At 36.1% G+C, this 26,591-nt stretch overlaps 1 protein-coding gene across 13 annotated transcripts in view; it reads left to right on the top strand.

Annotated features, from left to right (window-relative positions):
- The window catches only part of CHRM3 (cholinergic receptor muscarinic 3), a 267,267-nt gene that overhangs the window by 20,465 nt on the left and 220,211 nt on the right, over positions 1-26,591 (top strand). The window contains exons 2-3 of one of the 13 annotated variants that reach the window (XM_085576751.1): positions 20,881-20,950; positions 22,423-26,591. The exons of 11 other annotated variants lie outside the window; for them this stretch is intronic. The gene's annotated coding sequence lies outside the window, so the exon portion shown is untranslated. One more of the 13 variants, XM_085576758.1, reaches the window with a different exon arrangement.

Raw genomic sequence — 26,591 nt, 5'->3', positions numbered from 1 at the left:
TCAAGTTTAAGGCTTATCTCTAAAAAGGTCATCAGATATCTGGTTACAAACTAACAAAGATTTGGTTTTTAAAGTATAACTGAAAAGTTTCCACCTCTGTGATGGTTCCCACTTAACAGGCTTTTGGGTTTTCTGTTGCAGTATGACACCCATAATAGCAACTTCCATAATGAGACCATTTAATGAACACTGCTTGGTGCTCTTCCCCTGAAATATCTACCTAATGCAAAATGTGTTTTTGTTTTCCTACCAAAGCTTTTGTCTATGACAAGAGAATTTATGACACCTTTTTGCATGCTGTGAAGTACCTGTCTTATTTATTTTGTATGATGGCTTGCATAATTATGCTTCACCAATATGGGAATATGTTAAACATTGTGAAGTGCTATGAGAGCACTCAAGATTTCATACATGTCTTTAAAAAGTGCTACTTCAAAACTGTAATTCACAGGTGAGATATTGTAAACTCAATGAGATACTTGAATTTATATATGCTTTTCTCCTTAGGACTACATGAAACTGTCTTTACATATGTGGTATGATTTGTTAATGCATGTGTGAAAAGAGCTGGAGACTTCGCTTCAGCATTTCCCTACTCATATACATCTCTCTTGTTTTGTTATTATATATTAGTATTGATAGCTGTTTTTTCTAAAAAATATTTTTTTTACTTGACATAAGTACCCCTGTTTTTCCTCCTTGGCTGGAGTAGAATTTTTGTCTCTTCTACTGAAAGCATAAGGTAAAATCACTGTATAGTAATATTTATATGTATGCATTTTGAACTGTTAGTGTGCCTTGCTCCTAATTTCCAGTGTTTTTTCCTTGAAAAATTGCTTAGTTTCAAACTCTATATTTACTTTAAAATAAATACCCATGAACACAAATAATTAACATAATTTTTGAGAAATAAAATATACTAAATTGAGAATACAGATGGGATTTATTTATTTTCAGTTAGAAAAATAAATCTGATTTTTTTTAGTTTATACATTTATGTTATTGGATTAATTTCCTACAAAATATTAAAAATGCTGCTTTCAGATATTCATGAGAAAACTTGAAAAATACTGATTGAAATTTAAGCCTCCAACTAAGACTGTGGCCAACATCTAGAACTACTTTCAAAGGTGGTTCTATGACTTAATTTTGTTTATTTGAAATTATGTTGATATTCAGTGTTCATAGAAGTAATTTTAAAGTGGTACTTTCAATTTATGGATGATCTATAAAGATACATTTAGGAGATGTTTCATGTGATACGTAGAAGACAAATGAGGTATTTGCAGGTTTTGCTTTTTTTTATAGTTATTCGAATTCTGTTTATGGTCTAATGTAAATTTAATGAACATTCTTGGTCTGAAATATCTCTTGGAATAAATGATATTTTCAACTCATTCTGAAGTTTTGTAGATAAAGGAATAGGCATGTTTAGTCAGGAAACATGCAAATAAATGAGGTCAGATTAATTGAGGCTAACATTTTAATCTCTGAGTAACTGTGGTGTATCATGAGGGCTGCTGCACTGTCTCACACAGTGGCTTTTATCTGTATAAAGCATGGCAGTTGTTAACGTGTTGTGCTAGCCCGTTATGATCTGGCTTGTTTAGAAATTAAATCTGACCCAAAGTAAAATGTATCTGCCATTTTCTAAAAACTGCTAATTTTGCAAAAATTAGTTTGTCTTCATTTGTTTTTTAAATTTCTCTTGGAAATGAAGGGAACTTTGATCTGTTCAATTAATCCACATTGTGCTTATGAAGCCTACCTGGGGCCCACTACTGCAGAGTTTGTCAGTCAAGTGGCTTAGCTTTCAGCTGTGGGAAGATGCAGACCTCCCTTTTCAGTGTATTTTTATTTTTCTGTTCCTTTGAATAATTCTGCTTTATTCTAGTGTTTTTAGTCTCTAGAGAGAGACTGTGCGACAGAAGAACTGAGCACCTAAAATGCAGATCAGAATTGAAGAATTTCTGTCTTAAGAAATTTATACCTTGCTTGTTAAGTGATAGTTAAAAAACGTCCTGAAGCTGTAATATTTCTGTCACAATACAGTGAAAAGTGAAACAGTGTTTGGAAGGCTGTATACCCATTAGTGCTAAGTGATTTGGGAAAGGGAGGGATAAAAAGTTTAATGTTGCCTGCAGTGAATGAATGTGGCCTGGAAAAAAAAATAAAAGCACTAGGGGACTTTCTGATTGTTGCCTTTCTCTGTGTATTGGAGAGCTTTTCTTCCCTTGACTCCTTCAGACATACTAAAGCTTTAGGTGGCCCAGTCTCCTTGGAAATTCTTGACTGCCCTGGTGAGGACTTAAGAAGAGCTGGCTGGGACTGGTGCTGGGAAGTCAGCCCAGGCTGTGCAGCCAAGAAAGGAAGGAAGGTCACACAGAGGGAAAACATGTGAAGAGTCTGAGGACTGGTTCACCTGCTAGAGGAAGGTGATGTAAGATCAGTCTTGTGGAACTGCACACAATGTTGAAAGTTATTCCTTTGAGGGGAGGTACCTTATGTGTATGGACTAGAAGGCAGCAGAAGCAGCACACCTTCAGTAGTCTGTTGGTGCTTACTGGGGAAGCTAGAACAGCTTTTGTTCCTTGATTCCAGGACAGGTTGTAAGTTATTTCTGCTGAGTCCTAATATAAAATGAGTAACCAGTCCCAGAAGCAAAGAGTGGAAGTTGAGAATATGCTCATCACTTTATTTCACTAACTGCATTACCAATAAAGCATATGCTAAATGGATTAAGGATGCCATTTCAAAAGTGTCTCTTCAGAGCCTGAAATCATTTTTGTTAATGATCTAGAAACAAAGATGGAATCATTGACAATTATACTGTCTACACATTTTATCAAATCAGTAAACAGCTTGATGGAGAAATCAAAGGAGGGTCACAGTTGAAGCAGCCAGTTTTTAAAACTGAGGAAATCAGACAGAGCCCAGTCATAAGGCTGGGAATCACAGTCCAAAACACTTGGACTTTGAAAGGGTCCTCGTCCCCTAGGTGGTGCTGTAGAAAAAAAAGATTGTGATATTTGTATTCTTGTATGTATGAGAATATGCATATATATGTATGGGAATATATGAATACCTGTGTGTTTGTATATATATGTAAAAAAAAAAGTGGAGCTCAATGAGGCTGACTCTAGATACTTACTATATGAATTGAAAACAGGTGTTAAGGAATGCGAAGGAAAACATTGAGAAAAGCAAATGTTCAGGAATTTAAGGTAAATGTCTCTGGAAAAACAACCAAACAAAACCCAAAAAAAACCCCAAACCAAACAATAAAGCAAAACTTCCTAGCTAAGTTTCCTAACAAAATCAAAAATTGGAAGTTAACGCAGTAATGGCTAGGGCAATTTTGAAAACAAAAGCCAAGTATTAAAGCATTTTCCTCTCTAATGCTGTGATTAGATGCAGGATGACTGAGAGCTAGGTCCAGATTTTAGCCTCAGAAGAGACAAATTACCAGAATTGGTGGAGATTCTCCAGCCCCCAGTACTCCTTCATCATGCCTCTGTGCTATGCTGACAAGCCTTCTCTGGCAAGCTAGCACTAGCAGACCTAAATACAGCTGATTAAATGACTGAAGTGAGATTTGCAACATACAGGACCTACAAGAGATTAAAAAGAAAAAAAAAAATCTTTGTTTTTAGATATATCTTTTGACCTTAAATTTGGTTAAATACCTCAAAGGACTGTTCTTGATGTTTTACAGTTAAATTGACTATTGGCTGCTGTTGTACAGTAGATGGGGTAATGGTTTTCAGAGGCTGGATTCAGATTGGATTTAAGGAGGAATTTTCTTACAGTGAGGGTGGTGAAATACTGGAACAGGTTTCCTGGAGAGGTGTTAGGATGCCACATCCCTGGAAATACTTCAAGGTAGGTCAGATGGGCTCTGAGCAGGTTGGTATTCAATCTAGTTGAAAATGTACCTGTTCATTGCAGAGGGCTGGAATATATGACCTTTAAAGCCCAATATATGACTCTCCCAGTCCAAGTTATTTGATGATTAATTTGTCTATACAGGAATTGTATGATTGCCTTGCTAATGAGGTGGTTTTGGTTAAAATATAATTCAGTTGCATTGCATTGATTAGTATCTCTAGTGGACATGTTCTCTTAGTGCCTACAGTATCTGTCTGATCACAGACCACTTACTTTGTGGTTATGTCCTCATGACACAGGATTTAGTTAATCTTCTAGAACAGTTGTTATCGCTGCCTCAAAATAAAATAGGAAGAAAATAGACACTCTTCCAGAAAACTTTGATTCCATTTAAGTCTGATTCTTTCTTTTGCCTTGGTTTTTTACCTTGAAGATGATAACAAAAAATCCTCGTCTTTGAACTTTTTTTTTTTTTTAAAGTTTTCCAAAAGGGTATAACTTGGCATTTTTTGCCTTTGCCTAGTCTCTGTATTGAGATGTTTCTAAAAAGTGATATTATCGGCATTTAATATTTTTAAGTCTTTGAGTACTGTTAGTTAAAAAGGACTGCTTAGTATTTCTTCTAAGTCATATATTTTTGTGGAGATAAAGTTCTCAGAGTTTACTTAGCAGTGTATTTTGTTTTTGTGTTGAAGCTCTAACTTCAGCTGTTAGAACAGAAATCTGGAAAGCTCTGTTTAAAGCAGGGAAACTTTTTTTTTAATAAAAGGTAAAACTAATAAAATACATCATCCCAAATCTCTATGTCTCCTTGCTCCTGCTGTAGCAAATTGTGTAATGCCAATAGCTCTTCATGACATTTAGTTTCTCATTTAATGGCAAAACAAAGGAAGACCTAATGAAGATCCTAGTCTTAACTTTTATTGTAATGGCTCAGAAAAATTGAAGATAATAGCACATTAGCCTCAGTGTGCTAGTTGTTTTGGAGGAAACAATAAGGGAATAATTCTTTGATCTTGAGCTAATAACCAGAACATATTTAAATTACAGTTTCCTTTCGTGAAACAATGATTAATTGGTGCATTAATAATTTCTATTCACTTAAATAAGATTAAGTAAAAAAAATTCCCTTGTGCCTAAAGACCAGAAAAATACTTTTAAAGTTTAATGAGAGTTAATTAAAAATGCTGAGTTTTCAGTTGCTTCAGGTATTACATCAGCAGTAAACTACTTAGCTTTCAATAGGGTTAGTTATTAACCTAGTGGTAGTTGTTCTGGGTTTTTGTTGTTATTTTTGGTTAAAACTTCCCAAACCACTACTGTTGCTTCTTATTAAAACAACCCTAAAAGGGAGCAGCAGAGTAGAGGTAGATCTCTTTTGGAGTCTGTATGCACAAAAATGGTGCTGTTTTTCCCCTCTGCACCAAATGCTGCCAGGGATTCTTCATTCAACTCTGAGAAAAGTGGAATGGCCATTTCTTTACAATTTGCCTGATGAAAGAGATGGAGTTCTTGAAGAAGAAAGCCTGTTTACTTTCATCAGTTCTCATTCAATATGTCTCAATAGATGGGTGGCCTCTGAGCAATCAATGATGTCAAAAAGCAGCTACCTGTCAGCTTTTTCTCCATTATATAATTCAAGTAATTTAAAAGAAAAGTAAGGAATACAAAATTAATTCAGGTAATGTTAATTCATCAGCTGTTTTGTATATGTTAATATGCTAGAAATCCTGTTAAAATGTGAGTTAAGAATATTCAGGCTGTTAACTTCCAGCACTGATCATGCAATAGTATCATTAGTACTCTGCTTTTTAGAGTTTCACCTTGTTGAAGGAAGATAAAGAGAATGTAAGGCCTGTGTGTTAGTGTGTACCTTATGGTTTGCCCAATCGTTATGCTTTTAATCACTAAGCTATTAATCTCTGGGGGAGTTTTGTTTCTAGTCCAGGAGACAGTGTTGTGTATTTATTGAAAACAGCATTCCATAGGATTTTGAAATTTATCATTTTTTTCCTCTTCTACCTTGCATGCATTGTGTTTCCTGAGGTCAGTACACATGTGAGCAAAGAAGTTATTTTTGCATTATTTTCTATTTAACAGTTAAATCATTATCTGCTGATCCCCTTCTTGATGTTTTACTTTCTGACTTTCTGTACTATAAATTTAAGTTCTTTTTATATAGTGAAATTCTGAGATAAATCAGGGATTTTTATGGTAGTAAAGGTAAAACATCAAAATCTCATAATTTTCTCTCAAGGATGCTTTGTTGTTCCAAGGAAAAGCAGTTCTCAAATGGAAAGTTTCCACTTGACTTCTGTGAAGGTGCTTTGAACAGCAGGATACTCTGACCTCCCAAACATTTTTTTCTAATGAAATTCTTAATCAAGTACAGATAACTGGGTTCTATCTCAGTAAGTCTTGCAAGTATTTGTGGCTTCAAAATCCTAATGTCTGTGGTTTAGCTTTTATCAACCCTTTTTTCCCCTGTTGTGTTTTTTTTGTTCTTGTTGTTTTTTTTGTTTTTGTTTTTTTTTGCACTTCTGCTTTTGTCTGTTGGCCATTTCTTTCTTATTTATTCTGTAGACAGTTAAAAAAAATCACAAAAATATTAAGGGAAAAAAAAATTGGCCTGATTGTTATGCTGTCACTTATCTATGTTGAAATACTATAACTTAAAAAGGAAAAAAAGGGCAACTCAGTCCTTCCTTCTTAGGATAAAAGCTTTTAGTAAATTGAAGGTGGGATGGGTTGGGAGCCAAGAGACTGGGTGCTCTTGTCTCTCCTCTGTGAACTGAGGTTGTTCTGGGCAGCTCACAGTCCCTGTTAAACCAAAACCTCTGGCCTCATTTTTAATGTTGATGTAACAAGCATTTTGTATCTATTTAACTGATGCTATACTTAATCATTGAAGTGAGTGTTTGAAACAGGCATCAAATCTCAGCTGTTTAGCATGCTTTGATCTTGTAACTCTTCAAGCATGAATGTGCCAAATACATATTTAGTGGTATCTGTTAACATCTGACTTCCTTAGTAGGGCAGGTTTTGCTTTGGCGATGAGTAACTCAGGAACTACAGTGTTGGACCTGTCATTGTCCTGTGGCCACAGAGTCTTACAGACAGTGGCACAGAAACGTGTGGGCAGGAACATTGTCAAGGAAAACAATGACTCCCATGCTAGCATTTAGCTCAGGAGCATCTTCAGGAGTCCATGGTGCAGCCAGCTGTGTGTTCCATTGCCCTTTTAGCTTCTCCATTACCACTGGAAGCAGAGAGAGAGAGATCTAAAGGATGTGTTCATATCTGCCTGATCCACACCATGAACAGGATAGCGAGGAACGGGTGTTTGTTGGCAAAACTGTAAAAGCATAAGCAGTGCTCCTGACCCTGTGCATTGCATGTTTTGTTATTAGAACTTTCTGAGCACGTCTACCTCTTTGTGCTGCTTGCTGTATTAAAGGTTTCATGGTAATAGTAACATACTGAAAAATTGGAGGATTCTATTTATAAAACAGATTAGTAATTAAGTTTAGTAAAATAAAAATAGTTTTTTTAAACTTAATTTTTATTTCTTGATCCCTTTGTGCTTTCTGCCATGTGCTGCTGTGTAAAGAGAAATAGAATTGCTGGAAGGTTTGTGTTTTGTTAAGAAAATAACTGCTAGTGTGCAATTAGGGAAAAAAAAAATCATCTGTCAGCTTATTACAGAATTATGAGCAATGTAGCACTCAAAATATTTACGCTGTTGGCTTCATATAAAAGCTCAAAGACCTGCATAATTTTATTAGCTGATAAAAAAAATGAGATTGCAAAGCATTTAGTGATACCTGTACTTAATTCTATTTGAGAACCATTCTGTAAAAAAAAGGAAATACAAGTTTCCATTTTGTGGGAAAAGTACAGTAAGACTATTTTAGATTTTTGACAACAGTATTAAATTCTGACATATTAGCATTATTTAACTTTCAATGAAAAGCTGGCCTATCATCTAACCTAAAGAAACAAACTGAAGAAAGGCAAATGAAAAAGTCTTCAGAGGAATCTCCAAAATACAAGTTTGCCTTGCATGAGTAGTGTGAAGCATGGGGTAGAGAGGCCCACTACTGGCATAAGCATTATTTCACTTTGGACAGGGAGACTGTGTTTGTAGAACGGTTATGCTTCTCACAAAACTAAGCATAAAAGAACATAATGTACCTAAAAAAAGAAACTTAAGTACACATATCCTGGAAAATGATTTGTTTAATAAACTACTACATCCCCTAGTTGGAATAATTTCCTTGAACATGATGGAACATTGGTGTTGCTTATATACTTGACACTGAAACATTATTTTTTTGATAGCTGAAGTTGACACGGCTGAAGAAAAAAGTATTTTCATGTGAGTAAGTTAGGTACTCTAGTAGCTAAAATGAGATCTGTATCCTTGAAGGCTGAAAGCCATTTAAGTGTAATTCTGGAGAGCACATCAGCAGCATCCTCTGTTTCCTAGTGACATTTGATTGTGCAAATAGATATGTTTTACATAAAAGTAAATTTAAAATCAAACAAAAATGACAGAAGGACATTGCACCACAGAGAAAAATAAACCAGTAAAAATACTGTGGCTTAAGACTCCATCAGTTAAACCTTCATAGCTACAAATGGTTAAAGAGAAGGCCACAAGCCTTAGATGGGATGGGGGCATGAACAGGCAGCCAAGCAGAAAAAGTATTAAATAACTTCAGCTTTAATATAAAGCTAGATGTGAATGCTGTAGCAGGGGTGTTAAAGCATCCAGGAGGAGGTGCACATAAGGTCACTGTTTGGGTTTAGTTTTTTTTATTTTTTGACCTGATACTTTCTAGAACTGGTCTCTATCATGCTGCTGAGGTGAGGCTGTTTGGAGGTTGGGTCATCAGCAGCATGCACAGAGCCTTTCCCTCCTTCCTTCAGTTTGTGGTCTTACATGTGTGTTGGTTTGACAGCAGCATTGCAGGCTCCTTCCAATTATGTAAAACTGAGAATACTTCTTCTCTTACAGGAGAGCTGGAAGCTTTGCCATATTGTCATACTTTCACAAATAAAGTTAAGTTGATTAAAATATCCAAATGTTTTGTCTTATGACATAAACATCCATTATTTTCCTGTTGATGATAAATCAGAATTTTTAATATTGATCTTAATTTAGCCTTTTTAAAGGAAAGGGAAATAAATGTTATTTATCTTTGTTTGTGCATGGTTTGTGCGCTACTGGGGATTCTGTAAAGCTTCCTAGTTTTTTGATGTATGTGCATGTTCTCCTTTCCAAACAAAATGACAGAATCAATTTGCTTAAAAGAAACACTCTGGAGTCCATCAAAAACTTCTGAGTTTTTGTGTTTAACACATGACCTGTATTTAATATTGATTTTAAAACTATCTTTAAGGATCTGGATTAATTAATTACTATTGGTGATTTCATCTCCTTAAAACTTTCCAGCCAGTCATACTTCCTGGCTAGAGTGAGGAACTTTATTTTCCTCTTGGTCTTCTGATCTGATTGAACAGATGACAAAATAACAATGTTAATTAAACCCATGATTTATAAAATAGATCTTGCTTGGCTTTTTTTTGTAGGACCCACACATTGGCTTAAATACTTTGCCTTAAGGGGTTACTGTAATTCATCTGAGCTGCATTTTGACCTCATTTACAAGGAACTGAAGTAATGGATGTGGTTGATAATTATTGGTTACCTGACGTGCAGTGTCTGCGTAAGTCACAAGAAGGCAAATTTATGTCAGAGGTTTTTTGAATCACTATCCAAACACATCAGACTGCAAATATTTTTTTTTTCAACTGTGCCACACAGTGTTTCTACCCTGGATAGCATATTGATTCCCTGAATCACTGATCTTCAATAATTAGAAAATAAAACTTTAGGTATTTGATTCAAATACTTGGGATGGCTTCTGTCTCTAAATAAACTCTTGTTTAAGATAAAAATTTTTAATCTTTAAAATTTATTTTTGCATATATATAATGCTTCTTTTTAGAATAAATATAATCTTAAACTGTATACAGATGGGTGTATACAGGTGATTCCACAAACATAATTCAAATCTAATTCAGATTTTCAGTGAAAAAGATTTGAATGCTGATGTGTTTATGGCATGCAATGAGCAGATTTGTTCTTGTGAATAGGTAGTTCTTTGTGTTATAAGTAATGTTTGCAACTTTTTGTATTCTTCCAGTTGTGAAGCTAAAACTAAAACCAAAATAACCCAAAACAAAAACCTTTACATTCTACACAATAATGGAAGCCACTGCAATTTTGAGAGGAAGAACTTCTGTGATCAAGAGTAGGCAAGCATTTGGTGGAACTCTGGAGAGAAGAGGCAGCCTTGGTACCCATCCTTGCCTGAGGGACCCTGATGGACAGTCAAGCAATTCCTCTGGTCAGGGAGCTGTTGCTTGAGGGGCAGAGCATGTGGTGTCACCTTATTCCCTCTCTTCTCCCACAGCCCCTCCTTTTTTTGTTAATGCTTTACAAGCGTGTAAATGCTTGTAGAGGTAGGGGAGTTTGATGGATAGTTTGAAGATCTGTGAGGAGTTGAATCTGTTGTTGCTTTATAGTTGTTGGACCACTAAGGCCAGTATGGAATCGGAGGTTGTGCATTTAAGGATGTTTGTGAAAACCTAAATCCGTAGGGGCTGAGGGACTTAGCAGGATATTTGAAGGCTTCTGCTTTCTATATAGATACCTGAATTTCTAACCTACCTCAAAGCACAGAGGATAAAAATCTTTTTACTTAAACCACGTATTCGCTGTAGATGAACTCTAATGCAAACCAATATATTATGACATTTAAAATGTGCTTCAGGGTGTAATAATCATGCTTCTTTCAGTAAAAAGTTATAATAGGTTGCAGAAGTCTGAGGTAATATCTCTGTATAACGTTGCTAAGGACTTCTTAGGCCTGATATATCTGTCCTTCTTAACCCCATTTTTAACTGTAGATAAAATTAACTGAGGGGAAAAAAGAATTTAGCAAAACTTACTATTGTAGTTGTTTTTCATAAATAATTAATGAAAACAAAAATTAAAGCTCTACAAAGGCAGAAAAAACCTTGCAATATTTAATAATAGTTCAGATTATGTAGTATTTTAAGAAAGTAAAATAAAACCAAAGCAAAACCAGTAAGTCTCTAACCTGAGGAATAGGGCTTCATTCACCACAATGTTTTCTTTATGGATCTGTGTATTAAATTTAGGAAATAATTGTTTGAATATAAAAAATAAGATTTAATTCCTATTAAGAATAGTTTTAATTGAATATAGGATATAGATTCACTTTACAAGAGTCATAGGAAGGTGTGACAGCATGTGATTGAAAATTCTGTTGTTATCACTGTAACTATGGATTGAATTTTTCATATATGATATATTCAGATCACAAAGAACTTTATTGAAGTGTCAATTTGGACAAGAAAAGTGTTTTAAAGCACAGTTAAAATTTTTTGATGTAAAATTTCCAAAGTATGTAGTGCATATCAGCAGTTTAAAAATAAAGTTACTGAACAAATAAATGCCATTTTATGGAGCACTTTATTATTTTTTAAAAGTTTTATTTTATTATTAGTATTCCAAATGAACCCACACACATGCTTCAAAAACTGACAGAAGAAATCTTTTGCTATTAAATGTCAGCACAATGGATATGAGTTAGGTGTAGCATTTAGATTTCAGTAAAGCAGCATTCCATGGTGTATAATTGTTTAGTTGCAGTTTTTTCCAACTAGCTCTAGAGTATACAGTAACTGTTGATGCACTTTTTATTTGTGTACATTTTATTTAGTATGGCATATTTCTGTTTCATCTTAAGAGTTTTATAAAAATTAAGCTTTATAGAGCCCCTTTTCTGGAGGTCTTACCCCATTACACAGGAAGGTAAGCAAATATGGAGGAAGGTTAATTGAATTGCCTTGCTGCAGTATGTGAGTATTGGAGCTGGAACTACAATTTGGGAATGATCATTCCCAAGTCAGTACCTTAATCTAATACAGCACAGGAGTCTTTCCTCTTGTGTTGTAAACAGAAAAAAAAGGGCAGAAACCACAAAGCTAATAACAGAATCTTCACATTAATTTTGAAAGTATGGTTTTACATCCTGTTAAGACTGTGTTTTCCTGTTATTCCTGTTTCCAGCAACAGGCTTCTTTCCTTCATGCTATAGCAGGTAAGATAAGTGGAACCAACTGTGACCAATAGGAACCTTGCTGTTCATTTTAGGGACCAGAGTTTTAGTTGATCTTGCATCGTTATACTTTCATATGTATTTGAATAAGTGACAAGGCACACATTTTTAAGGGACTTTGAAAGCTCAGCCTAGCAATGAAGACCACTTTAAAACCATTTGTGTATTAATGAACAAGATTGCCTTGTATTCATGGCAATGGCTTTGTGATACTATTTAAGCAAAGTTTGTGCAGTCACTTTGGTGATAAAAGTAAATCCTTGACACTGTGAAAAGCTGTGCAAGTGATCTATCGCAGGTATGGGTGGTTGCCTTCTACCAAACCAAACTAGTCTAAGGATTTGTTGCAGCTTTAACTCCTGTTTGTTGTCTTTGTTTCACTTAAACGAAAATTGGCAGTTGAGAACTAGTCACAAAGTATATTGCTTTGATTCTCTGATTTTGGAAGAATTATTTAGTTGCAGCCTTTACTTTTTACTCATGTTTCAGTGAATCACTTGGTTAGGTGATCTTGTTGGACTTACAGTGGAAATTGAGGTAGGCAGTGCTGAAATGATGCTCATTTAATGCAAACCCCTGGCAAGGAGAACAGGGGAGCACAGCAGGGAGGGTGGCTTTGATCCTTCCCAGAAAGGAATCATCATGGGATCTCTAGAATAGCAGCAACAGCCATGGGTGCTGTGCTCTTTCACAGACCCTGTTTAAAATAGCCTGTGGGCTTTCAGGGAGGGAAGGAACAGCTTGTTAGTGGTTGGAAAAGGGATGTGCTCAATATTCTGCTTTCTCCCTGTTCTTGGAGTATTGATGAGAAGCAAGGCTATAGATATATTGCAGCCTTTGCAGGATTAAAGAGTTTATATTTCTATGTTTCAACTGTCCATTATCATAAATATTTAGCACAAATATGCTTAAGGGAAATTTAGGACTTTTATGTGGTAGTGAAGTGGTAAAAGTTCCTCTTAGTTCAGGAGGGTTTTTTAACAATAAACATTTTTTTCTATCAGAGCGAATGTCCAACTCCTGTCCTACTTTTTGTGACTTTTTTTAGGTTGGTGTACTTTGGTTTTAAACTGAACGTCAAAAAATGATTTACCACAGCATCTGTAAAATGTTCTGAGGACGCTGGCAAGTACCTGACATTTTAGGTCCTTGTCCAGATACTGGGTCCTATCCCCAAAATAGTTTGTGATAATTGGTTGAAAACAACTGGCAGGTAAACATGAGTAAAAAGAAGAAAAGAAAGAAAAGGAAAAAAATGCTCACAATTAATTGTCTTTTTTATTCTTGGGAAGTGTCTTTTCAGTAGTTTTCTTTTCTGAAAGGTGTTGATACAGCTCCTGTTGTGGAGAAACTTGCTTACTTGGGACCATTATTTTAAGCAAAATTTATGTGCTTCTTGTTGAAACATTTGGAAATAGGACAAAAGTTCTACAGCTTTGTTATTTCTCTAAAAACCTGGAAGATACAGCACAGTCCAAAGGGATTTGTATGGATATGAGCAAGTAGGATAACTTGTCTCCATGAGAAGGAGTATCTAGGCCTCCTTGACTTGCCTCCTAAGGAAAGCATCTTTTTATACAAACATGGTGACTGTATGCTAGGGAATGTTTTTTGACACTGACAAGCTCAGGAGCTAATTTATTCTATGTCATCGTGTTGGTCTGTATCTGTAATTAGCCTTTAGTCACAGTGTGTTTTACAAGTTTGACTATTTTTTGCAAAGATTGAAATACTAGATCTGTGCTAATTTTTTCTAGTTTTCATGCCTGTGTGCTAGCAATAACTGTTGAATGTTCATTTTTAAGATAGAGAAATACAAACATGTATTGAAATACTATGAAACACACTGTGAAATAATAACTTTTAAAATCTCTTTGTTGAAATACCCCAGATTATTCCTAATGGGTGCTGTTGAGCTGTGTTTAGTGGGCTGTGGTAGAGCTGGGCCACCACATGGGACCAAAGCCATGAGGGACTGGTAACTTCTGCTCTGCGTGGTCACCTCTGGTCTTGGCTGTGCTTCTGTGGGTTTTGAGAAGCTTAAAGGGAAGGATTGCTGTGACAAGTCCTTACTATCCTGTGATAGGAGTGGTGTTTGCCTGCACTGAAGGATGTGGGAAAGGCAACCTGGTTGTTCCTTACAAACCCTTTGTGGGTAAAGACAAGCACTAGCACTGATTGACCTGGGGCACTGCAAGCTGAAGTTGTACCACAGCACCTGATTTTCATTTACCTCTCTGTTTCAAAGTTGCCCAGAAGAATTTAGAGTCTTATGTAATTCTTTTTACTCTTAAGCTTAATAAGGCCTAGCCATTTTTCCATAACTCCTAGGCTCATATTCATGACTGAGGTAAACTTTTCCTTTGTCTGTGTTTTTCTCCCACACTGATTCCACTGTCCAGTGTAAATGCCTTCAGAATGAGGGATAGAGCTGTACTGAGAAATGCAGGGATCATTTGTGTCCTGGACTGTTTCCCCAAGAAAAAACAAAGTAATCTGTCCTGTACGTACTGTACAACAGGGGAGACAGGATACAGTTTGTGGTAGAACCATCTTTAATTTGTTGGTCAGCATTTTCCATAAATATGCTATAAAATTAGGGGAAGTGTATTTGTTTCCTGTTTATGAGAAAGAGGTTGCTATTTTTGTCTGATCATTGACTAAAATTTTGCAGTTCTGTGAAGAAATACATTGTGGGGGAAAAAAGTATTAATGGAGAACTCAAAAAAAACCTGTCTGACTTTAAAGAATGGGCTTCATGCAGTAGCCAGGCATGCACAAACCAGAAGTTCCTCCTACAAAAAAAGTTATATGCTGCTTTCAATGTGGATATCTATTTTTGAGAATAAAACATAAACAAGATAATTGACTCTGTTATGCTGTTTGTGAAATAAGATTTGGAAGGTATGCTGCTGTTCAGTTAAAACATGGATTGGGAAAAGCTGTAAATGTTGAAGGGGGAAGATTTAATTCCTTTCTGAAAACCCACAGCAGGAGAAGGCTGGGGCACTGATCTTGCTTGCACACTAGTCATCTGTCTAGTCCTTGGGCTCAGCCCTGCTTGCAAACTGCTGCAGGATGTCTGGGGCAAGGTGAAACCCAGGAGGCAGATGGTCCCTTTCTCCTTTTGCCCACCTCTATTGCAAACATGATCTTTACTAGCCAAACATTGCCATGGCTTTGATTAGCTGTCTGTCTCCCCTACAGCCAAAGGGTGCTGGAGTTACTCTCCACTGTTTGGATAGCCTAGTTTATCCTCACCCACCCCAGGCTGCTGTCAATGGTGTCATAATCTCCTGGAACTGCCTTCAGGCACATCCGGAGTAGAGTGAATCCAACCTGCTGAAGGGGGAAAGGCCTTAGAAAAGCTCGGCCACCGGGAAGGGTGGAAGGCAGGGAAGCACCACCACATAAGCCTTTGCCTGGCGCTGTGTTGGTTGTTCTTGGGGCTAGAAATTAGATAATAGTACCTAAAGTTGAGGGGTCATGGGCACTTTATTCACTCCAGGGTCTGTTGGACTGTAGCAGTCACTCTGGTTCTCGAAAAAACTCCCTTGTGGCTGAGCCTGTCTGTGAAGGCTCCTTTGTTGGGAGTTGGCTGGGTGGTGTCAGTATGCACCGAGCGGGGCTGTGTTCAGCAGTGCTCTCACCCAAGGTGTGTTTACTAAGCAGGCTGGGCATGGCAGGTGGCTGGTGGTTCCTCTCCAGCAGCAGATGGCCGGGCAGCCGCCCGACACCTTCAGCTCCAGCCCTGCCCCATCGGCTCAGCCTTCCTGGCCCCCAGACAGTGCATCTGCACAGCTGCCTCTCCTGCTGGGATGGCTTGGAACCACAACACAGCGCTCTTTGCTTCTTTGCTGATGTCTTGGTGCTCTGAACAGGGCCTGGCCTTTTCTCTGAGGTGTGCAGGAGAAAATCCTCTGAGCTGCAAGTGCTTCCAGAAGAAGTGGAAAAGGAAAAAAAACTCAGTAGTTTTGAAATATCTTTTTATTGGATAGTATTCACCCCTGCCATTGCTCTGTGTCTTTAAGTCACTGTATGTCTGGCAGCTCTTCCTCCATGTCAGAGCACAGGTTATGGGGCTTGACTTCCCTGTTACAGGCAGCAGAGCCAACCCAGAATGTTCTCTGCAGCTCTTTTGTTTAAGAGCTGGAGTCCTGGGGGTTTGAATAATAAATCTCAAGAAGAGTCCTATGTACTTGAATGGAAAACAGCTGGATAGCTTTTTTTTTTTCCCTTTTCACATTATAATCCCATTGACCATGTGCTTTTTCTTGCTCTTTCCTTTCCTCTATTTTTCCTGTTTTTTTTTCTTGTGCTGCTTAAAAAAATCCTTAACCTAATGGTTGCAGAGTCTGCGCAGGTACACAGTCCTTCCCTATGAGGTGAGGAATAAGCAACAGTGTATTCTTATTCCTTCTCTTCTGTGGCTTTTTTGTTTCCTCTCATTCTCTGTTTTATCAATTTAATCTGTGCTGTAGTGTGTTTCCAAAGAGTTGTGATAATATATCTCTTGTTTTGACGGTAGGAAGAAATACTTTTTCCTTCAGGTGTGTATCGAGAACATGTGCACAAATATCTGCTCCATTTGGAGGCCTAGACACCAAAATACAATATTTCAGGGTGCCAAGGGAGTTGCTGATTATAATAATTATAAAGTCATTATTGTACCAGCTGCTCCAATATCCTGAATTCTTGGAGCCCATTTAACATCAGGTTGCACTACCAATTCTTATCCAAGAATTTAGCTAGTAGATTTTTTTTTTCTTTTTTTTTTTTTTTCTTTAAGTTATCATAAATTGAGCTGCAGTAGGCTGGTTGGTTTCTTCAGTGACTCTTCCATTGCTCCAGTTTTAGAAATGAGGACCTAAATCAGAAAATCATAAATATTCACAGTTTTTGCTGTTCAAATGCCTGGGTACCTTGGTACTTCAAGTACTGATAGTCTACATGAGCTTTAAAAAAAGGTAAATAAATTTACCTGCTATTCAGTGCTGTAAGTGTCTGAATACTTACCAACATAAGGTTTTCAGGTATTCTTTTTTCTAGCATGTAGAATACAACAGTGTCAGAATCAAGCTTAACTGTATAATACATTAATATGTTAATATCTGAACATACATTGAACATTATTGTTTTCTCGATTTGGGATATAAATAAAGCTATTTTTCTGTTACCACATAAAGTTGGTCAAATTTAACTAAATTTCCAGCTACTCAGTGTTCAAGAGTAAGAACTAAACTGAAACTTTGGAGTACTATTTTTTTAAATAATTAGACTATTGGTACAAGTAAACTATTACTTTTAATAACAGAGCTAATTCTAGTAGCTAAAACTAAAAAGTGAAGAATGAAGAGCTAAATGGTCTCTAAGGTTTGAAAAGCATCAGTGTTGATACTCTGCATTGGATTTTAACACAAGGGTTCTGTTTATTTTAAGTTTGTTACCATAGAAGTATAAACTAAAGGTAGCAATGAGGACTTTGTGTAATATTTTATATTATATAAACTTGCCCTGTTAGCACTGCATGCAAAGCTTTATTTACATTTCAACAAACTGTTTTCTGTTACATTTAAAATTCTGCTATACAGATAAATTAAGGGACCTCATGACAGTATGATTTACTTTCTCCCTACAAACTGAAAAACAATATTTTTAAACCTATTTGCCTGAAGTGCTTGCATTAAATTTTCTGTTGGGCAGCATCAAATCTACGATCAGATAAAAGTCAGTCTTACCTTCTTGTTCCTATACTTAAAGGATAAGCAAATATTAAATGTTGTGTTTAGAATTCATTGTTCTTGCAAACTATATTAAATAACCCTTTAAAATATATTCCTACCCTGCAATAACAGATGAGCTGCCACCAAATTAAATAAATAAAAATATTGGATAGAATCACACAAAGATTTGACTGTTTGATTTTTTTATGTTGTACACACTCTTTCAGAAGTCATTGAATTTATGCTTCAGGTTTGGTCGAGCTGAACAGGTGCAGTTGAGTGAGTGACTTGGCCTCTAATATTGGTGATAGATAAGCTGTGAAGAAAACACTGAGCCTGAACTTCCAGTCTCAGAATAATTTGTAGGGCTGGTAAATCAGGAGATAAGGGCAGAGAAGAAGTATTTCTGTTTACATAAAGGAGCAGATGTTGTCTGCTCTCCAGGTACAAAGGCTGCAGCCTTTTTATACGGTATTTTCATTTAGGTGCACCCTTCTGACATGATGCAGGTACAACTCCTATTAATACTGTTCCTTTAAAAGGAAGTGACAAGCATGATTTCATTTCATATAGAGATGGTAGAATTAATTTGAAATACCTCTTCTTACGCTTTTCCACTAAAAGCTGTTTGACAAAACACAGGTAGCCTATTCTGTTTGTAAACTTCATCACTTTTGGTTGCTTAGCTTGATGCAGGTTTTATTCATTAGGCTGTTGGAAGAAGAAGGATGCTCCTCTTGCAAGCATCTGACTCCCTGTCCAGGACACCATATGGCAAAGTGTCCTCTATCAGGGCACATACCATAAAGGAATATGAGCCACCACGTTCAACAGAATTTGAAGTTACCTACTCTCTATCTAAAACATTTAGAGGATTTTAGTTATTTATCTGCAAAAGTTTTAAAGATACATGTAAGTAATGCAGCTCTTTTATTTGCAGGAGTTCTCTCTTTGCAGGCAGAGGTACATACCTGGCTACCATGAGGGCATTAAGCATTCTCATGCATTTATTTTCAGAGCACCTAGGAGCACAAGAGAAACCTCATCTCTGCTATGTTCAGTTAAATGTGCTGTGATCTACACTTAGGTTTTTGTGTTCTTCTGTGTGGAAAAATGTCTTGGTTAAAGCTTGATTTTGTGCATATGTGGTGTCATGCCATTGGTTCCAATGTCCTGTGAGCTGTAGCTGTTCAGTCTGTTTCCAAAAAATTTCCTCCAGTGCTGAGGTTTGGTTTAAGGCTTGTTGAAGACAGCAGGTGGTAGGACTAATTCACAATGAAACTAAATATTGGTATTTGGAAAAAACTCTAGATATTACTATAGTTTAAAATAATTGGGTAGTGGGAGCTACTACCTGTGGTCTTAAGAAGATCACTGTGAAAATGTTAGCCTTTATCTGGTTAACTACTTGCTTACATTTTTTCATTTTCTTGTTTTTATTTTTTCTCTTATTCTTTTCCTTGAGCAGTTGAGTGGGGCAATAAACTTGCAATCCTTTAAATGATTTTCCTCAGCTCTATATTCTAAGTAATACTCAAATTCTGATTCCATGGAGTTTATTTTCCAGAATGAGCCTCCCATTATGTTTCAATGGAACAAAAATTTGCAATTGAGAAATAAAAATAAACAAGTTTACAAGAAAACGTAGAAATTCCTGAAATGTGCTCTAATAGTTTTTCCTTCATCTGAAAGTATTTTAGAAATACAATATTTCTTTTCATCACTGTAACAAAGTTGTAATACTGTGACATGGTTTTAAATGAAATATTTTTTAGTTTTTATAAAGGCTCTTATGTAATTAAAAATGGTAAAAAAAACAGACCAAAAGAAAGAACCAGTCAGCAAATAATGATAAGAAATTATGTGCAATTGAGAAAAAAACCTATGTTTTAGCATCTGAGCTGGACACAATGACTTAGCTTAGAAATTACAAGGTGTTTGACAGCAACTGCTGGTGATTTGAAGTTTCATTAGAAAATAGTAATATTTTGTGATTTCTGGCAAAGGTGAGACGAAATGATTTGTATAATGTGTCTGTAGCACTGCAAGCTGTAATTCGAATATAAATTGTTACTACAAGACCTCTCTGTGTTTTCTCTGTCAGTAGAAAACCAAACTGAAAGCAGAATGCTTTATGCATTTATCAGATAATGCTTACAAAATGTTGTGAATCTGACAAACATGAGAGTAGAATACTTTGGAAGATAAATTAGCTTTCTGTTATTGAACCTGTGTTGAGTCTGACCATGGGCTCCTAGCAGGGCAAAGAGCTGCCTGGGCTGTCTCCTAAAGCCCTATGAAGTGTCTCACTTGCCTAATGGAGGTATGATGAAGAAACAGAAACGGCTCTTAAATGTTTATTTTATTTAACACACCTAAATATGGATGTTGCAGGTCTGTTAAATAAGATGGACATCTCTAATCTCAAGATGGACCTTGTTTTAGGAGGTTGACATTTTTCATTTTAGCATAAGGCAATGTCACCTTACTTTATCTTAAAACAACATTCACAATATCACGTTTGCTGTCAGTATTTCTGAATGTGAATCTCCCCCTTTGGTGAGCATCCCCTTTAGGTACTTTACTTTGACATATACATGTATAAAGTTTCTTTTCTTTTCCTGTTTAGCTTATGATTTTATCTTTTCAGAAGAATTAAAGGAAAAAACCCCATAACTTTTCATTACTTTATTTAATCTCTTTGTTAAACATATGTACTAACAATACATATTTTTCTTACACTGTGAGGCTTTGGAATATGTGTCCATTTATGCAAATTGGGCATATTTCTCTGCATGTGTGCTACATTTTTGTAAAAATAAATTCTCCCATCATTTGCTCATTTCTGCTGCTCTGATCTATCTGAAGCAGTTTTCCAGTCATCTGTCTGATAGAAACAAGCTTTGGCTTGTCTTTGTATTTTATCACGTTCTTACATGGTTTAAAATTATATTGTCTGTTCTGTAGTCCTCTTCTGTAGCATTCAAGATAATTTCAAATTAATTTCCTCCAGGGCTCTTACTAATGTTGCTTTTCCCCTTCTTCCTGTATAGTAACTTATTATGGAGACCCTCAAGTACGAAAGGCCTGGTAGTGTTGGAAAAGAAAAGCAGGAAAACAGAGGTTAGTCCTGTGTAGGGAGCAAGAAAAAGTCACTGGGGAGCTGTTCAAATCTCTAAAATGCATGGGGCACAGAGACCACATTTTTTGCCATTGCTGTAGTTTCTTTCATATCCAAATCACTATTTCTTTAAAGACTTTATCATTAATAAATAGCCAGGTTTTCTAGCATTGCCTTTTGCTGTTGCACAAGAATATGGAAGTATTTAATTTGATACCATACATGTTGATGTTTGCATTATGATGTGTACAGCAGAATACTTAGTCGAAAAAATAAGTGTACATTAAAATTGAACATAATTCAAATTCTTTAGAGGATTCTATTATTCAAAATACAGATTTTATCTTTCAATACATGTCTGGTTTCCTAAGAATCTTTCTTCTTATCTAGAGGCTTTGTGAATCACCTGTCAGCATTAGGCGAGACAGTTCACCTGGATATTTGTATTTCTTATTGTTCACAAAAAGTCACCTTCCCATTTCTTCTCAACTGATCATGTGAAACAGTTTTCAGGAGAATTTTGCATGTGGGTGCAATCATCCACAAAGTGCTGAGAGGGCTGTGGGTGGCTGTGCTGCTGGCATCCTGCTGCCGGTGCCCTTGAGACCATGGGGCTGCTCCCGTTCCTGCAGTTACGTATGGGATGCGTCACAGTTAAGTGGCAAATGGCCATAAATTTTAATGGAATTTGGCTGCCAGAATTTCTTAAGCCACTTCTAAAATTTTAAGCTGTGATTGACTGATTCTTGGGAAAGAGATTTTCTCTAAATACTCATTTTTTTATTGGGCAAAGGAAAGTGGGTTTTCCTTGTGCTAGTTTTTGAAGCTGAAGGAATCAGACTTGACTGGAAGCAATTTTTCTCCATAAAATACATAATCATGTAATTCTGAAAAGATGATGCTGTGTTTTATATGCCAGTCTTTTCAAAACTGTATCTGTTGAACTCTTTCTGTTGATATATCTGGTCAGTTCATACTGCCTTTTTTTTGTTGTTTTTATGATATCAAGTACACTGGTGCATTATTTGTATAGCTCATACTTGACATAATATTAGGCTCAAGCATTTAGCCTAAATATTTGATCTGATACGATAACATGCACTCCAGAGATTTTTTTTTTTTTTTTTTAAATTTACATTAAAAGAAATTGCATGCTGGCTGGAAGGAAGCTCCTCTTCATTGCTATGAACTCTGTAAACAAGTTAAGCTGTCACATAGGCCTCCATGTCTGGGCCCTAGTCTGACCTCACAACACCAACAGACTCAATCAGCCTTAATCCAAGGCTGCAGGTGGGATGAAGAGGGACTGCAGGGTAAGGTTTGTATCAGTCACATGAGCTGGTGGGGAGCAGAGTCCCTTCTCTTCATCCATTCTAAGAAGTCTGCTGGTGATTCAACATAACGGATAGGTGAATAGGTAAATACTAAACCTGTATAATGACAATTCTTTTCTTATTAAACCAAACATTCCCAGTGTGAAAGAAGTCAACTTTCAAAATTGCTACTGGAAAAAAACGTGTCAAATATGATATTCACCTGAAGCAGAACAACTAAAGTTAAGTATTGTCTGGCTTTTTTGTATTTTTTTGGAAGTTGGGTTTTTTATGTGTTATTTATTTCATTTATTTATTTATAAGTTTTATAAATAATTTATATTATAAAAGTGGTGAAACAGGGAAAGAACAAAGGTGTTTGGTTCTGCTTTTGATAGTGCACTAAAATATTTGCCTGGTGATAAGGGTGGTCATGTTATATGTAGTAAACTCAGATTCAACTCAGTACTTTTGCCTAAGCACACTTGACCATGCACCTTCCTCTCTGAAGAAAGTGGTCTGATAACCAGACTAGAAATAACTCAGAAATAAGGTTTGTTGTGCTGCTCTGTATACAAAATTAAACACTCAGTGGAGCAGGGATTGGAACCAGATGTCTCATTTCCCAAGAGACTAATCTTGCCACCAGGCTAGAGTGTTGCATTTTCTCATAACTCTTCTCTTCCTCCATTTACATACAGTTTATACACAGGAGACAGTTCCAATTATCCTGGAGTATTAGACATTTTCACACTGGCATATAATTTTCCAAAGGGTATAATTGGACCATGTCTAATTCAAGTGCAGGAGGGAATGATTAGCCAAAAGATACTTGAGTAGGTCAGGCACCAAGACATGCATGGTTCTTCATAGAGACAAAATGTTACTCTTTTCACTTGTTTTATCTGTAAAATTTTTGTGCCCTTATGTTTGCCTCAAGGAACCAAGAGACTTTCAAACCAAGTGACAGTTTGAACTGAAATGAATATAAGGGACTGAGCTGTGTTAGGACAAGTGTTGCCTGCACTTTCAGGGGGATGATCATTCCCCTTCCTTCTGCACTGGTGAGGGCACATCAGCAGTGCTGGGCTCAGTTCTGGGCTTCCCACTATGAGGAATGTGGACATGGTGAAGCAAGTCCAGCACAGGGCCTCAAAATGGGATTAGGGATCTGGAGCATCTTCTCTCTGAGGAGGGACTGAGAAAGCTGGAACTTCAGCCTGGAGAGGGAGAGGCTCAGGGGAGCTCATCAGTGTAAAGGAATACCTGGAGGGAGGGACTGAAGAGGAGGAAGACAGACTTTTCCATGGTGCCATGTGACAGACCGAGAGACAATGAGCACAAGCTAAACCACAGGACTTCTTGTCTGAACATCAAGAAATAGCTTAATACTGTGGGGGTGAGAAAACACTGGTGCAGGTTGCCCAGAAAAGCTGTGGAGCTTTGTTATTGGAGGTACTGGAGACCTTACTGGACATGAATTTGGACCATCTACCTTAGGTGACCTTTCTTGAACAGCTGTGTTGGATTAGACAATCCCTGGAAGCTTCTTCTGACTTAATATTTTTCTCTGAAAATGTGTAGTTCTCTATTCTTCTACTCACAAATATTCATTGACAATATAAACATCATGTACCTAAATTTATTATTCTGTCAGATTAAAATTTGGAACATAAAAAAAAAAAAAAAAGACAAATCCCAAATCAAATCCATTAAAAAAAAGTGAAAACAAAAAGGAACGTTTCCCTTAAATTTGTAGGTGAAAGATGCAAATCAAGACAATATTATTAGCATGATTGTATAAAGCACAAGAAACCTTTGGTATTTAGGTAAAACCTGAGGATTTGGTTTTGATATCTGGGATTTTGACACAAGAATTTTTCCTTTGAATCTGAAAAGCATATGTGAGTGATTTTTTTTTTAAACATTGTTGTGGTTGTTTAGACAAAATAATTATTGGAAAAAAAAGGAAACTCTTTGTGCAAAAAGGTGGGAAAATGTGAAAGCAGCAAGTTCTGTTCAGTATTAACCTGATTACTTTTGTCTCCCAGATTACTGTCAGAGTGAGGAGCAGCATGTGCAGAGCTCCCAGTACATAGTCACTGGGAATTTTGATACACAATTTGAAGAGGAAAAGCTGTAGTGACTGTATTCCTGAATACACTTATTTCCATGATGTTTGGATGACATTAAAGCTGAAATTGTAAACAAGTTTTCAACAGAGAAAAATGTAATTTTTTTTATTAATATGTTCAAGGAAATAGAAGATTTCAATTGATTATCTTAAAAAACAGCACAGTAAGGTGTGAATCAGGAAGATCTTCCAAATTCCTTTAATTTACCAAGTCTCCTCCTCCCATTTGATTAAACTAAATCCTTTGCAGTATATATCCATCATAGTTTATAGCTTGAAGAGGGTTGGTTAATATTTGATTTGGGTAGACAGTGCTAGCAAGTTTATTGACTCAGTCTTTTACTACTAGACGAGAACAGAGTGAGAAGATCTGAGAAGATCAGAGTGGCAAGTTCTGTCACTTCAAAAATTTTTATGACATTTAGTATCAATGGTGAAAAGAAAAAGCTAAATTATCAGTTATATTTCTTCCTTCCAATGCATAAATATACTTATGACTCTTTTTTTTTTTTTTTTTTTTTACCTCCTTTTAATGAATCTGTTCCTTCATTTATCTTGACTGGTGGAAAAGATTTGTGTTATTTTAATAGCCATCAACAAGCAGGCTGGCACAGTGTAGTTGCTGCTTAGTTATATGTGGTGCTTTCATTTCAGTCCTTTCGGTGATTTTTTTCTCTTAACTGTATTAATGATAAACCTTAGAAAAAGTTGATTTTTTTTTAAGATGACCTGTGTAAGGAGAAAAAAATCAGAATATATGCATGCCTATTTCAGGAAGAAAGGGAGCACAGTTGTTAAACTGAAGAAAATCAGAAATTTCACCAATTATCTTTGGACTACTACTTAGGCTACATAGGTACTAGGTACTGAGGGCCTCCTAGGCTTATAAGTATCCAAGTAAAGCAAGTTTGATCGGCAAAACTGTTTTTTCCCCCCAGTTTTATCTTAAAATAACTTTATAAAACTAACAGATTTTAAAAATGGAACATTCTTGAGCTGGAATCTGGGAGATAATTCATTTATATTTCTTCAATACCTATTATAAATTTACTTTGTAGCAATAGAAGACTGTCAGTAGCAGCAGAACAAACTGCATATCCAAAGAGATTTCCTATACTTATCTATTAGTTGCAAATTTTATTAATAATGAACAAAATCAGGAGAATAACAACATTTGAATTACTGAAGTTTCTCTTTGTAGATTGAGGGAATTGAAAGTGATGGCCTTGCTTGACATGAGTTTGATGAGTCATTTCTGATAATTTCATTTCAGTGGTCAAAAATAGTTTAAGACAACTCATTGTTTTTCTTAAGAGATTTTTTTCCCTTTTGTTGTTGATTTTCCTGCCTTCATGCTCTTTTGAGAGCTGTTTAATTATTTCTACTGAAATAGTTTGTGGCTAAATGTTCCAGTTCAGCTTTGCTGAAAGATATAGATGAAAAAGTGAAAATTAGTATCAGCCTTGCCTTATTTAAAGCACATCCTTCTCTGAACACAAAAGTTTCATATAGTTCAACAATATTTGATGATAGTTTCTTGAGATTCAATTCAACTTCCTAGAAATGCATTTTCCATAAGAGAATGCAGCTTAATCTTTAAATTAATTTTAAACAGCAGCTGCTTTTGAACTTAATTTTCAGTTAAACAAATGGAAAAGAAAAAAATTAATCTGGAATATCAAGGAGTATTATTTCAGTGAAAGAATTCAGATTATTTAAATATTTCTGAAGGGTGTTATTTCTGTTGTAATTGTTGTGGGTTTTTTTCAACCTATAGAATGCTATCACAGTTGAAACAGGAATAATAACAATATATTCTGCAACTATTAGTAATTTTACAATGAAATCCTGGCCAACTTCCTTTTTTTTTTATTTTCCTAGTAAGCTGGTTTTAACAGATTTCTTTAGTGCATTTAATTTCGTATTAGTAATTGGTAATACCTTAATTCTTCTTTGAGTTGTTCACGTGCATGTTTTATTGTCACTAAGAAGAAGAAGCTGTGCTGCAAGTATCCACTGTTAGTAAATCTTGGTTTTCATGTATCCTGAAGAATACAGAAAATCAGTGTCTGCAACCCGCTGATCTTGCCAAGGGAAGGATTCGTGGAGTTGCTTAACAGCTCCTCTCCCAGATGTTCTGTGTCAAACCTCTGCTGCTGTTTATCCCTCAGCAAGGCTGCTTGGAACATGTGTGAG

The sequence above is a fragment of the Lonchura striata genome, chromosome 3 (assembly GCF_050655825.1).
Source record: "Lonchura striata isolate lonStrDom1 chromosome 3, ASM5065582v1, whole genome shotgun sequence".
Lineage (NCBI taxonomy): Eukaryota > Metazoa > Chordata > Aves > Passeriformes > Estrildidae > Lonchura > Lonchura striata.
Note: the sequence above shows the minus strand (reverse complement) of the source record. Positions and strands in the feature narration are given on the sequence as shown.